Genomic DNA, 13,552 nt, shown 5'->3' with positions numbered 1-13,552 from the left:
TTCTTAAATATCTTCTGCCCACTGAGTAATAATATCATGAAGAACGTACCCAGTTACTCTTCTTAGCAATCGAATCTCTAGTATTGTATTCTGATAGGAACGAGTGTTTCTGCTGTATTGTTCAGGCAAGAGCTTTAAAGTCTAGTGAGCAGCGGTTACTGTGAGCCGGAGTGGGGCAACAATAGCCTTGATCATTTGGACTGTGCCGCTGTCCTCCACAGTTAACGATGATCTGAAGAATTTTTCGACGGCGTTCTCTCCACAATTTTTCGCGACTATCGTCATTTACCTCGTGAAATAATCATTAAGTCTATGTTATATTTACGGTTCAATGATGGTTATGGTTAAAGTCAAGTACTGGTCTAGTTCCTTGGTTGGGATACAGGGAGCAGCTGTAGCTTCTACTTCGCCTATATTTCTCTAGATTATACAAGCTTTTCCATAGATCATCTGGTCTTTATGTTTTAGATTAATGTATTGGCACGCCTTAGTCATTGTTTCTCTCACAATGATTGACTTTGTTTGCTTTTTGCTTGTGTTCAGTTTTTCATTCTATGGTAGAAGGCTGTTTATAAGGCCGATGTGCACTGTCTCCCAGATTCATTAACTGTTCAGCTCTTCCGTGAGTCAAGGTGCAGGTTTTCCCTTCACGTTTCCGGTTTTGGGGAGTATATTTATTGTGTAATCGAGTTATTTTTGTAGTAAATCCATGTAGCTTGTCTTTCAAATCCAGGAATGGAATGAAAGTCTTCTCCCAGATTATCTCTTGCATCTCCAATGCAAATTCAAGTTCACTGATACACTTAAAATATCTGTATGTTGTCAGTTACAGTTTATTTTTGGATATTTTAGAGAGTAAAGTCATGAATATGATATTGTGAGCTGCTTCCAGGTACTAATTTCTTTGCTTGTTGATTTCGTGACAAATGTATTTATGAGAGTGTGACTATAGGCTGCATTATGAATAGGTGCCAGCTGAAATACTGTTACATTTGAAGAAGAAACTACATACGTGAATTTCAGAGTGAAGAGACAGAATAATTATGTGTTACTAGCATTATTTGTATGCTCCTAAGTGGAATCGAATTTGGAAAAGTCAGTTCTGAAGCTGGCTATCCCGACTACTTCCGGAGGTCTGTAGAGGACGCAGATTAGGGAAATGTTTTTAAGGCATTTGATGTTTACGAACGTATATTCGACTTGTTTTGTCTTCATTACCAGTGGATGAGTGTAGGACGGGCGGCAAAAAGTCCAAGTGTTTGTATGTCGCTACTGCACCTGCTCATCTGTTTACTTCTGTGGTGTCTTAGGACAGTGGAGTCTATATTTACGGGACTGGAGAGTATGATTCACTTGAGCCAACTATCTACGTTCGTTAGAAGAAAGACATGGATGTCGATGTTCTGAAATATATGGCGGAGTACGTCGTAATAAGTTGGAAGCGGCCAACTATCTTCTACGGTAACAGTACAGACACACTGGTGGAAGTTGTGGCTGCATCTGTAGCCAGATTCGTAGCTCCTAAAGCACAGGCTTTAGAGTCATTTGCACTGTTTTTTTTTCAGCCTTTATCCGCACCATTATCCTGCCCTCTCTTGTTTATGTAGTCCAAGTTTGGGTATCACATTATTCAAAAATTTTATCTTTCAGCAGTGAAATCCTTGCGTATTGCCAGACTTGTCTTCTGGGCCTTACTGTTTCAGACCTTTTCGTGTATGATACAAACTTCACGATTGTGGGTATAGGTTTCGCAGATCATAACGTCCTACATCTTACTCTACAACATCTGATTATAAAATGTGCTGCATTTTTCCAGCGTAGTTGTCAGTGCTGCACAACAATATGTCAGTCACACTGCCTTCGACTGGAAGAGTTAGAAGCTATGTACGGTACCATTTTACCAAACTGTAGAAATGCCGCTACTGCCAGCAGATAATTGTCACGGCTTCTGGTTGATCGTCAAATCTGAAGAGGCTTCTAAGATCGAAACATCATACAGTACCTCTGGAACGATCTGAGTGAGGAAGCCGATCAAGATCGCCATCATCGATGCAGAAATTCGAGAAATCATTTCACGTGAACCGTCCTCAATGACGTCTGCTTCCATCTCGGGTGAATGTGTCCTCTCAGAAAGGCAAATTGAGTCTCAGGCTGTGTCCATGCCGTCAGTGTCGTCAGGTTCTGGACCAGGTCCTGATATATTTCCTTTTGTGATGCCCTCAGCCCCAACTGCTTTTCATTTATAACAACCAATAAGTAAATGTTTTAAAATTATAAAGCCACTCACGTTAAATAAAAGTATGGCATTAGATGTACAGCTTTTAAAAATGATTTAGAGAGAATACCATCCTTTTTCTATAGTCGAAGATACAGAATTAAAAATATATACATAATACATGTTTTGCCCAAACTTTACTTTACCAAGTCGAAAAACGTTGTCAAACTCTCTGACTCCTAGTTTGTATCATGAGCTAGTCGATAAAATTAAAAATGATTTAGCCACAGCAAAGACCGTCTCCTTACGTCTGATGTGTGAACGAGTGTAAATATTAGTTTCTATGATCTCAGTGCATATTTCATAGCTGAGAAGAGTGAACTAAAGTCATACCTTTAATAATTTGCTTTTTCATAATGCGGGGCCAGAGTCATAATATATTTCTTTAAACTCAGTACCGCCATTAGACTGTTGTTTATTTACAGTGTTACATTTACACTTAACAAAATCATGATTTCGGCTTCAAAGTGCCATTATCAAATGTTTTAAGTGTTATAAATTGCCTAAGATGGCATACTGTCGTATTAAAATACACTATTAGATACATTGTCTAAGAGTTGATATTTCTGACAGAGCCTACTGCTTTGTTTCGTTACTGAGTACGCCAAGTCAAAATGGCGTACTCAGTAATGAAACAAAGCAGTAGGCTCTGCCAGAAATATCAACTCTTAGACAATGTGTCTAATAGTGTATTTTAATACGACAGTATGCCATCTTAGTCAATTTATAACACTTAAAACACTTGATAATGGCACTTTGAAGCCTTTGGGCCACTACCACTTCGTTTGTACCATCTTTTGCAGTTAAACCGTCAACAAAATCACTTATTTTCTTCAAAACACTCACGCAAATATGTCAACAAACATCCTACTGATCAGCTGAACTTTGCGTATCGGCGTATATTTCGACAACGCATCCGCAGCGAGAGCTTCATTGTGGCGTACGCATTAGCTAGCGCAGCCATCCTAACTCTGAATAAGAAAAATATCCTTTGGAATCGTAACAAACTGAAAGGTAGCTTTGAACGGCTAGATTGGTAAGTCTGATTTCAGTCGGCGTGCTTTGCATCCAGACATGGCACGGTGATGCCATGCTTGTTGAAGTTGGTGGGTTTTGCAAACGTTGGATAACTAGTGGTCTTTGCACCGGAAACAACGTGCAGTTAGCGGCTTTTGCAACTGAACACGATTTTCTATAGCCATTTTCAACGGTTTGTAGCGGGTTTTGCACTCTCAAACCTATTCCATCGGGTCTGCGCTGAAAAAAAAAAAAAAAAATAACGGTAGCGTGCTCAACTCAAAATCGACTAAAAATACATTTAACGGCTTTTGCTTCTGGGCTACTCAAATATGCACTGAGAGGAGAAACAGATTTTATTTATAAACAACAATGTTGATTCATTTTTCCTTTTTGGGTACATACACTCCTGGAAATTGAAATAAGAACACCGTGAATTCATTGTCCCAGGAAGGGGAAACTTTATTGACACATTCCTGGGGTCAGATACATCACATGATCACACTGACAGAACCACAGGCACATAGACACAGGCAACAGAGCATGCACAATGTCGGCACTAGTACAGTGTATATCCACCTTTCGCAGCAATGCAGGCTGCTATTCTCCCATGGAGACGATCGTAGAGATGCTGGATGTAGTCCTGTGGAACGGCTTGCCATGCTATTTCCACCTGGCGCCTCAGTTGGACCAGCGTTCGTGCTGGACGTGCAGACCGCGTGAGACGACGCTTCATCCAGTCCCAAACATGCTCAATGGGGGACAGATCCGGAGATCTTGCTGGCCAGGGTAGTTGACTTACACCTTCTAGAGCACGTTGGGTGGCACGGGATACATGCGGACGTGCATTGTCCTGTTGGAACAGCAAGTTCCCTTGCCGGTCTAGGAATGGTAGAACGATGGGTTCGATAACGGTTTGGATGTACCGTGCACTATTCAGTGTCCCCTCGACGATCACCAGTGGTGTACGGCCAGTGTAGGAGATCGCTCCCCACACCATGATGCCGGGTGTTGGCCCTGTGTGCCTCGGTCGTATGCAGTCCTGATTGTGGCGCTCACCTGCACGGCGCCAAACACGCATACGACCATCATTGGCACCAAGGCAGAAGCGACTCTCATCGCTGAAGACGACACGTCTCCATTCGTCCCTCCATTCACGCCTGTCGCGACACCACTGGAGGCGGGCTGCACGATGTTGGGGCATGAGCGGAAGACGGCCTAACGGTGTGCGGGACCGTAGCCCAGCTTCATGGAGACGGTTGCGAATGGTCCTCGCCGATACCCCAGGAGCAACAGTGTCCCTAATTTGCTGGGAAGTGGCGGTGCGGTCCCCTACGGCACTGCGTAGGATCCTACGGTCTTGGTGTGCATCCGTGCGTCGCTGCGGTCCGGTCCCAGGTCGACGGGCACGTGCACCTTCCGCCGACCACTGGCGACAACATCAATGTACTGTGGAGACCTCACGCCCCTCGTGTTGAGCAATTCGGCGGTACGTCCACCCGGCCTCCCGCATGCCCACTATACGCCCTCGCTCAAATTCCGTCAACTGCACATACGGTTCACGTCCGCGCTGTCGCGGCATGCTACCAGTGTTAAAGACTGCGATGGAGCTCCGTATGCCACGGCAAACTGGCTGACACTGACGGCGGCGGTGCACAAATGCTGCGCAGCTAGCGCCATTCGACGGCCAACACCGCGGTTCCTGGTGTGTCCGCTGTGCCGTGCGTGTGATCATTGCTTGTACAGCCCTCTCGCAGTGTCCGGAGCAAGTATGGTGGGTCTGACACACCGGTGTCAATGTGTTCTTTTTTCCATTTCCAGGAGTGTATATTGGAATACTGACTGTAAATGACGCCTGCAGATACTCTTTACTCAGAGTCATGTTGTAATTCTAATGTTGTATTTTTTCTAATGAAAATATCAAAATCTAATAAGAATCACTCTTCATTCTTAAAATTTTTCCACTTGATAAAAAAAAGTAGGATTTTGTTGTAATATTTATCATTTTTACAGCAGACGGTGTTTAAAACTTTATATCTCAAAATTACTAGGGACCTGACACAAAATTTCTACTCCTCTTAATATGATCTTTCAGAATAGGACCAAAGCAGATAAAAATACAGGTTTAGTGACCTGAATCAAAAAGGCAGCGTGCCTTCCTTTTACTGATTTTGTGAGTGAGTGGTGGTTCATGAAGAAGAGCTAATTCACTCCAGTGAATGACCAGTTCTGCTCCTATCTCTGAAAGGAACGGTTTTGCTCATCTCTAGTCGCTTCGCCTTCACAAAACATTGGAATAATGGGACGTCTCCCCAGGTCGTTACCATTCCCGCTGACGATGGTCATTCGTGATAGTGAAGAACAGCGATTAGTGGCTGAACACAAAAAAATGGTTCAAATGGCTCTGAGCACCATGAGATTTAACATCTGAGGTCATCAGTCCCCGAGACGTATAACCACTTAAACCTAAGGATATCACACACATTCATGCCAGAGGCAGGATTCGAATCTGCGACAGTAGCTGCAGCGCGGTTCCGGATTGAAGCGCCTAAAACCGCTCGTCCACAGCGGCCATTAACCGTGGTCCGTGCTCCAGAGCCAGAGCACCACTCCAATTGGCAGAACACTTAATACGTGCAAGAAGTCTTCTAAAGAGACGGCCTACAGTGCACTTTTATGCTCTCTTCTGGAGTGCTGCTCTGCCGTTTCGAATCGCTAACACTAAGGACTGACGGAGGACATCGAAAAAGTTCAAATAAGTGCGGTTTGCTTTGTATCATGGCGGAACGGGGGAGAGAGTGTCACTGATATGACACGCGAGTTGAGGTGGCAATCATTAAAACAAAGGCTTTTTTTTATTGTGGCGAGAGCTTTTCACGAAATTTCTATATCAGATTTTCTCCTTCGAATGCGAAAATATTTGGTTGAGTCCAGCCTTTTCATATCGCAGAGAGTATTGATCAGCATAATAAAATAAGAGAAATCAGAGCTCGCACGGAAATAGTTACGTGTTCACTTTTCCCGGGTACCCTTCGTGAATGGAAGGGTCGAGAAACAGTCTGAAAGCGGTTCTGTGAATCCTCTGCCAATCACCTATGGCTGAATTGCAGCGTAGTCATGTAGATGTAGGCGTCGATGTAGGCTAGTTTACTGAGCTACTTCTGCCACGTTGATTGTTATGTTTCTCCTGCTTTGTCGACCTTCAGCAGTTTTAAAGCTTATTGAATATGAAATGATATGAAATAAATTTGCAAACAGAAAACGCAGGGAATGCGTAATGGCGTATAAAGAAAAACTTCTGCCGCGATTAGGAAGGGACGACAGAAAACTGTAATGAAGAAACTAGCAGTCAAAAGATATTTTCACTTCCCCGACAGACATACAGTATACTTGCCCTTCTGGTATGCACTCTTTTATATAATGATAATGAGAGGTATGAATATTATTTTATTTTTAACACATAAGTTTAATAACCACACATACTACCATGTAACAACTTAATAATTGAGATATCTTAATTTTTTCTACATTCATGAGGAAAGTTGTGATCTTAATCTTCACGACTTTTAGACGACCATATTGTTTTCTGAAGGTTCGTTTGGTCCAAATACGTCTGTACTTCACAGATGAAGCTACTGTCAACGCTGTCCGATTTGGCGAATTAATGGTGGGCTTATATATGTTATATTAAAAAAGAATAAAAAAACAGATGTAGCTTAAAGCTTAGATGTATCAGTTCTTCGTATAGCTTCTTAATGATCTTCCTTCATGCCATTCAAAACTATGCCATTCTCACAGTAGATGACTTGTCACTCTCATATCACAGTTTACAAGAAATTAAAATATTTTCGCCTCCCCCATAGATAATTCACTTCATTAATTAATTGTGTTTGTAAGGGCATGTAATCTGAAGTTGCTTTATTATTTTGTAACTACTAGAAACTTGGTTTCTCATGAATACTGAACAACTACATTTAATCTCGTGATTATTCACCAGGCAAGCCGAGATTGTACTACGTTTGCCTCATACTACGAAGCGAAGCAGCTTGAGCACTTCAAAATAAAGTAACTGTTAAACAGTTTAATTAATATCAGGTTCCATTTCAACGATTTTGTACAGGTTGTATTTTACAGGCTACATTTCTGCAAGCCAAAGATAATTGAGTTTTGTGGATAATGAACCACCGAAGCGAAAACGTTTGTTCGAGCAAGCGATGTATCAGGGTGCTGGTAATAGAACATTCGATCCAATGATACGCTTGGCTGCTTGTTGCGGAGGTTTATGAAGTTGTAGCGTGCACAGCTATCGTAGTTATCGAACTCATTGCAGCACTGGTGGCCCATAAGAGGGACGTGAAAATTATATAAAACATAAATTTCGATCATGAAGCCGTTTGTGGAAACCCCCTCTAAGTTACATTGCAATGTACTGAAATGATGACTACATCAGTACTTCTGTGAAACTGTCAGCATTCCGATAAACGCAGTTTGCTACTACTTGAAATTAAGTTAACAGTGCCAACAAAAACTGAAATTTTAGAAATTGGGTAGGCCATGCAGATTATAAATATATTTGTACTAACGAATTGAGAGCTGTGTAACGTTGTAGGAGGCCACATAACCTGCGCCATCGTCCACAGTTGCGTTTGCATTGGTAAAGAGAATGAAATTTGCGAAACTGTTGCCAAGACAGAGTATGACAAAGCGGGTTCTGGCGCATTTTGTTAGTGTAGGTTGCATACAATCAGGGGCAAGTGAACATTCAGGGGCAAACTGAATTGATTTAGGGCCCCTTCCCACTCCTCTTAACCTACTGTTATGCTCGTTCACTTATGATACTCTGAGGGTTGATTTATGACCCTCTGTGGATAATCCATCTTTCTGAGAAAACCCCCCTTCTCAGCCTATCCCTCCTTCTCTCCCAACTCTCTGGGAAATCCACTCACTGATACAAGCACACTTTTGGTATCAAATTGGTATGCAAATTAATTAAACTGTGACAGCTGACTGGTTTATCATCTTAACTTGTTGTACTGCTAAGTGATATATGAACCCTTGATGGTTGATTTAGGAACCTCTATGGATAACCTGTCCCTCTGAGAAAGCCTTCCACCTGTCCCATTCCCCTCCTCCTCCCCAAACCTTCCCCCTCCCTTTCCCCCTCCTCATCCCCAACCCCTCTCCCCTCACCCTCGCCAATACGAACACACTTTTGATATCAAATTAATTGACTAATTAATTTGATCGATCAATTGATTAACACTTCCCATCTCGTAAATCCCCAGATACCCTCCTCTCCCCCACTTGGAAATTGGTAGGAAAAGGACTCAGTCTGTGTTGGAGAGGAAGAATCTCACCACCGGAAGTTCAAATCAATGTCAATTACATAGCAAAGGATATACTGTTTATTGATAAAATTCAATTCGAAGAGGTAGGATCTCTCTTCTATTTGGCGGGAAAACCTCATCATTCTCTGCTGTACTGGAAAATGCAGGTCTTGTAACATATATCAAAAAGAATTAATGAAACAGATCACTTCCTTTTTCTGATCAAACTAGGAGTACCATCACAGAATCCATCTCAATATAACTCACTGCAAGTAATTACACTCTTAAAAATCTTTTGATCGTACCTTTTCACTTTCCATAGACCAGACATGCCAGCCAGGACATGCATGCCTACATGCCTACCGCTTCACTGGCCTGCACCGAGCACTGGTGCCCGAGAGGCCGCACTATGCCCACTCGGGAGCCATGACCACTGTCTTCCACCACATCGACAGCTGTCTCAAGATATTAGCACACCCGATGTTGCTATTTCCTGTCTAGTGCCACTGATTGGGAGAACTCTGACCAACTTGTCCAAACCAGCAGACCATAGTGTCACGGAATATTGTGATCATTTTCTTGTGAGCATCTGGCAGGCAGGTCATCTCCGAAACTGCGGGCCCCTTTGTTTGTGGCAGTGTCCTTTGCCGCCTCAAGTGGCTACTTCTGGTTGCATCACGTGCACAGTTGGCTCCCAAGCACATACGGTCCATTCCAGGTCAGTGGCAGCAGCTGTTATATCTGCTTGCCTGCTCTGCAAATACTGACTGAGTTAGTTCACAACACCACTGGTAGAGGTGACTGGGAGAAATAACCCCTCACCCCTCCTCCTTCCAAATCGCTACTCTACTCCCCTTCTCCCATCCAGTTACTGCCAGTCAGACAAAGCAACAGGTGATGTCAACACTTGGATACATACGGTGACTACTCTTTGATACTGATACTCGAAAGTTCCTCTCGAAACACTTTGTCTTGAATAAAGTGGTGGGTACCTGGCAAATCCCCAGCTGGAAAAATGGTCCTTCTCTATCAAATTGATTGACTAATTTATTAATTAAAATAATACCCTTTGTGTGTGGGCAGTTTTTCCTTGCATTCTATTAGTGGACACTAGGACTGGTACATGTAAAAGATTTCCATCCCACAATTGCGTGGTTTCCAAACCCTTCCAGACCTCTTTTTTCTCTTGCCTCCTGTTGGCGGTTAATTAAACATGTATGTCATTTGGTAGGAAGTCCATTATGATAAAGGTAAATGAGAATTTAAAATTCCAACACAATTGATTGTCATGTCCTCAAACAATCTGTGGAGGGATTGGACTGACGTGTGCGCCCCTCGGTACCACTATTGGGAACAATAAATAGACGAAACAGGGATTTCACGTCTCAATTGAAAGCTGTGCTGCATAAAATGATAGCTGGAATTTCAAAATTCGGTGTGAAATTTTAGCTTCACGTTTGTGGAATTTTCAGCCAATATGGGTCTGCTAAGTGTATTTTACTAAGCACTATATACACTACTGGCCATTAAAATTGCTACACCAAGAAGAAATGCAGATGATAAACGGGTATTCATTGGACAAATATATTATACGAGAACTGACAAGTGATTACATTTTCACGCACATCGGGTGCATAGATCCGGAGAAATCAGCGCCCATAACAACCACCACTGGCCGTAATAACAGCCTTGATATGCCTGGGCATTGAGTCACACAGAGCTTGGATGGTGTGTACAGCTACAGCTGCCCATGCAGCTTCAACACGATACCACAATTCATCAAGAGTAGTGACGGGCGTATTGTGACGATCCAATTGCTCGGCCACCATTGACCAGACGTTTTCAGTTGGTGAGAGATCTGGAGAATGTGCTGGTCAGGGCAGCAGTCGAACATTTTCTGTATCCAGAAAGGCCCTACACGACCTGCAACATGCGGTCGTGCATTATCCTGCTGAAATTTAGGATTTCGCAGGAATCGAATGAAGGGTAGAGCCACGGGTCGTAACACATCTGAAATGTAACGTCCACTGTTCAAAGTGCTGTCAATGCGAACAAGAGGTGAACGAGACGTTTAATGAATCGTACACCATACCATCACGCCGGGTGATACGCCAATATGGCGATGATGAATACACGCTTCCAATGTGCGTTCACTGCGATGTCACCAAACATGGATGCGACCATCATGATGCTGTAAACAGAACCTGGATTCATCCGAAAAAATGACGTTTTGCAATTCGTGCGCCCATGTTCGTCGTTGAGTACACCATCGCAGGCGCTCCTGTCTGTGATGCAGCGTCAAGGTTAACCGCAGCCAGGGTCTCCGAGCTGACAGTCCATGCTGCTGCAAACGTCGTCGAACTGCTCGTGCAGATGGTTGTTGTCTCGCAAACGTCCCCATCTGTTGACTCAGGGATCGAGACGTGGCTGCACGATCCGTTAGAGCCATGGGGATAAGATGCCTGTCATCTCGACTGCTAGTGATACGAGGCCGTTGGGATCCAGACATAGATAATTACCAGAAGCCGTCGTAATTCGCGCTAAAGTTTACATAGCCTTTCTCGCCACATGCGATACACCTCTCGTGACACACGCGAACAGCAAGATGGCGTAATATTCTTGATCAGAAACAAAGTGCGAAAGTTTTGTTTTTCTGTGTATAAAAGCAAGTACATACCATCCAATGAACTTGAGTACACGAATAGCTAAGCAACATCTCAGTACACACAAAATAACTGGATTCCACAACACTACCACAACCCCATGTGTATGTTGCTGACATACGAAGTTCACCTTTGTAGTATTTTGTTTACTAACAGCCGCTCACACGGTTGCAGATGACATTATGTTTGCTGAGTAAAAAACTGCAACAGAATAAAAGCGCACAGAAAATATGTCGCAAACAGCGACAATTATTCTTAAAATATGCTGTAACATAGAATAAATAAGGTAGTATGAAAATATCCATAGAAAACTATATTTCAAAAAACGAATAGTGAAAATGTAATAATGTGCTACTGTGGTTGTATAACGATGCTATTTTCTGCAAGTTTTAGATTAAAAAAACCCATTGATAATAGTGATATTTGTCACCGAAACTAGTTTGGGAGATAAAAGAAATAAACATATAACAAAATGTTTCGCATCAAGGCGGACTCAGTTTCTGATATTATTGTTTTTCTAGATTAGCTACTTCAAAGATGTGGAAGGTAAAGACAAAATAAGGGATTTAAACAGAAATATGAGGTACTATCAAAATGCCGATTATACACTGACATTGGTGAAGGTCAAATTTGACAATGACAATGGCACTAATACTAGGGTTTCATACAAAATATACAAGGGAGTGTTGTAGTTGCAGAAGGCAGCCAACCGAGGAGTGTGGCGAGTATGTTGGCCAGAACAGTTTGTAGAAGAAGTGATAGATTGTTTTCATTTGGCTTACGGTCACTGCAAAGTGTGCAGAGAAATTGTTAGATTGCATTGCTTTCAATAAATTGTTAAGGAGAGTGACACAAAGAATAAAGTCGTGCAACGTGTGCCAAAAAGCAGACGTGAGAAATGCCACAAGCAGAGGTCCAATGCAAAGTATTAAGGCCACTAGTACTGGATACAGTCTGATTGGATATTTTCGGACTGTCAGTGAAAACTGTATCCAATGAGGAAAGCAACAGCAAGAGCAATTTACAATAGAATGATTCTCAACTATTTTCCAAATGCAGGTAAAGCAAAGAGAGTGTTGCCTGACAATGATTCTCAGTTTCGCTCAAAGCTGTGGAAGGACAGTATGGCGAGCAACCAATTACAAGTTGTACATATAGCTGCATACCTTCCATCAATTAATCTGGGTGAGAATTATATGTGAGAGACTGGGCGATTATGTGAGACTTATTGCCATAAAAACCTCAGAGCATAGGGAAAGTACATAACTGAATCTGACCAGATAATGAATTCATTAAACCATGTAAGTATGGGATTCACTTCTGAATGAAATTCTGAAACAAGAGAAAACTAATAGTTTGGTGGAAAAGTTATTAGAGTTTCCCCCTTGTAAAGAGATGACAAAGGATGAGAAGAAATAATTGCTTCGAAACAAGATGACAAAACAAGCTGAGAATAGAATCTGTCTGGATGACAGAAATTTAAAGCTTCCAAAATTTAAAGTAGACGGTTTGGTTCTCATGATATTTTATGAGAAATCGAGTGAGATTAACAATGAGATCAGCAAGTTTAAATTGGTGTATAATGGTCCAAACTGCTAGCAAATATATCACACACCAGTGCTTGTCGCTTAGAATACACGATACCAAAAAATTTATTGGTATTCAGAATGTGGGCGATCTGAAAAGGATGAATCAAGGGTTCAAAACGACAGTAGTCAAACGTAAAATATAGACTGGAAAGCAAGAAAGAGAAAAGTACAAAATCAATATTTTAATCAATTAAAGTACTGCAGAATTATGTTCAAGTGTATATGTGTTAGCAAAAGTGAACAACGTATTAAGTAATTTTCCAAATTTCAGGGAAACCAAACGTTGTTTAAAGACATTGTAGACAGGAATGAGCTTCTGTAGTGGAGCCTTGCTAATGAAGTAAAATAAAAAGCTTTGAGTTCTGAGAAGGGCTCACACAATGGTGCAATACGAGGTGTGGCTAGAAAAAAACCGGACTAGTACTGGTGAAACAATAAAACGAATGCAATAAGGCTGAAAGTCACGTGCCCTGTCACGTGACTCTCGCTCCGCCTACTGCTCGAGTTTCATCTGCCTCCTGCACTCAGTCTGCCCGTGGCGTCTGTTTTAAGTAGTTGACGTTTTGTCTGTGCGTCGGAAAATGTTGAGTGTACAGAAAGAACAGCGTGTTAACATCAAATTTTGTTTCAAACTAGGAAAATCTGCAAGTGAAACGTTTGTAATGTTACAACAAGTGTACG

The sequence above is a fragment of the Schistocerca cancellata genome, chromosome 3, assembly GCF_023864275.1.
Source record: "Schistocerca cancellata isolate TAMUIC-IGC-003103 chromosome 3, iqSchCanc2.1, whole genome shotgun sequence".
Classification (NCBI taxonomy): domain Eukaryota; kingdom Metazoa; phylum Arthropoda; class Insecta; order Orthoptera; family Acrididae; genus Schistocerca; species Schistocerca cancellata.
The sequence above is the reverse complement of the archived record's forward strand: the minus strand, read 5'-3'. Positions refer to the sequence as shown.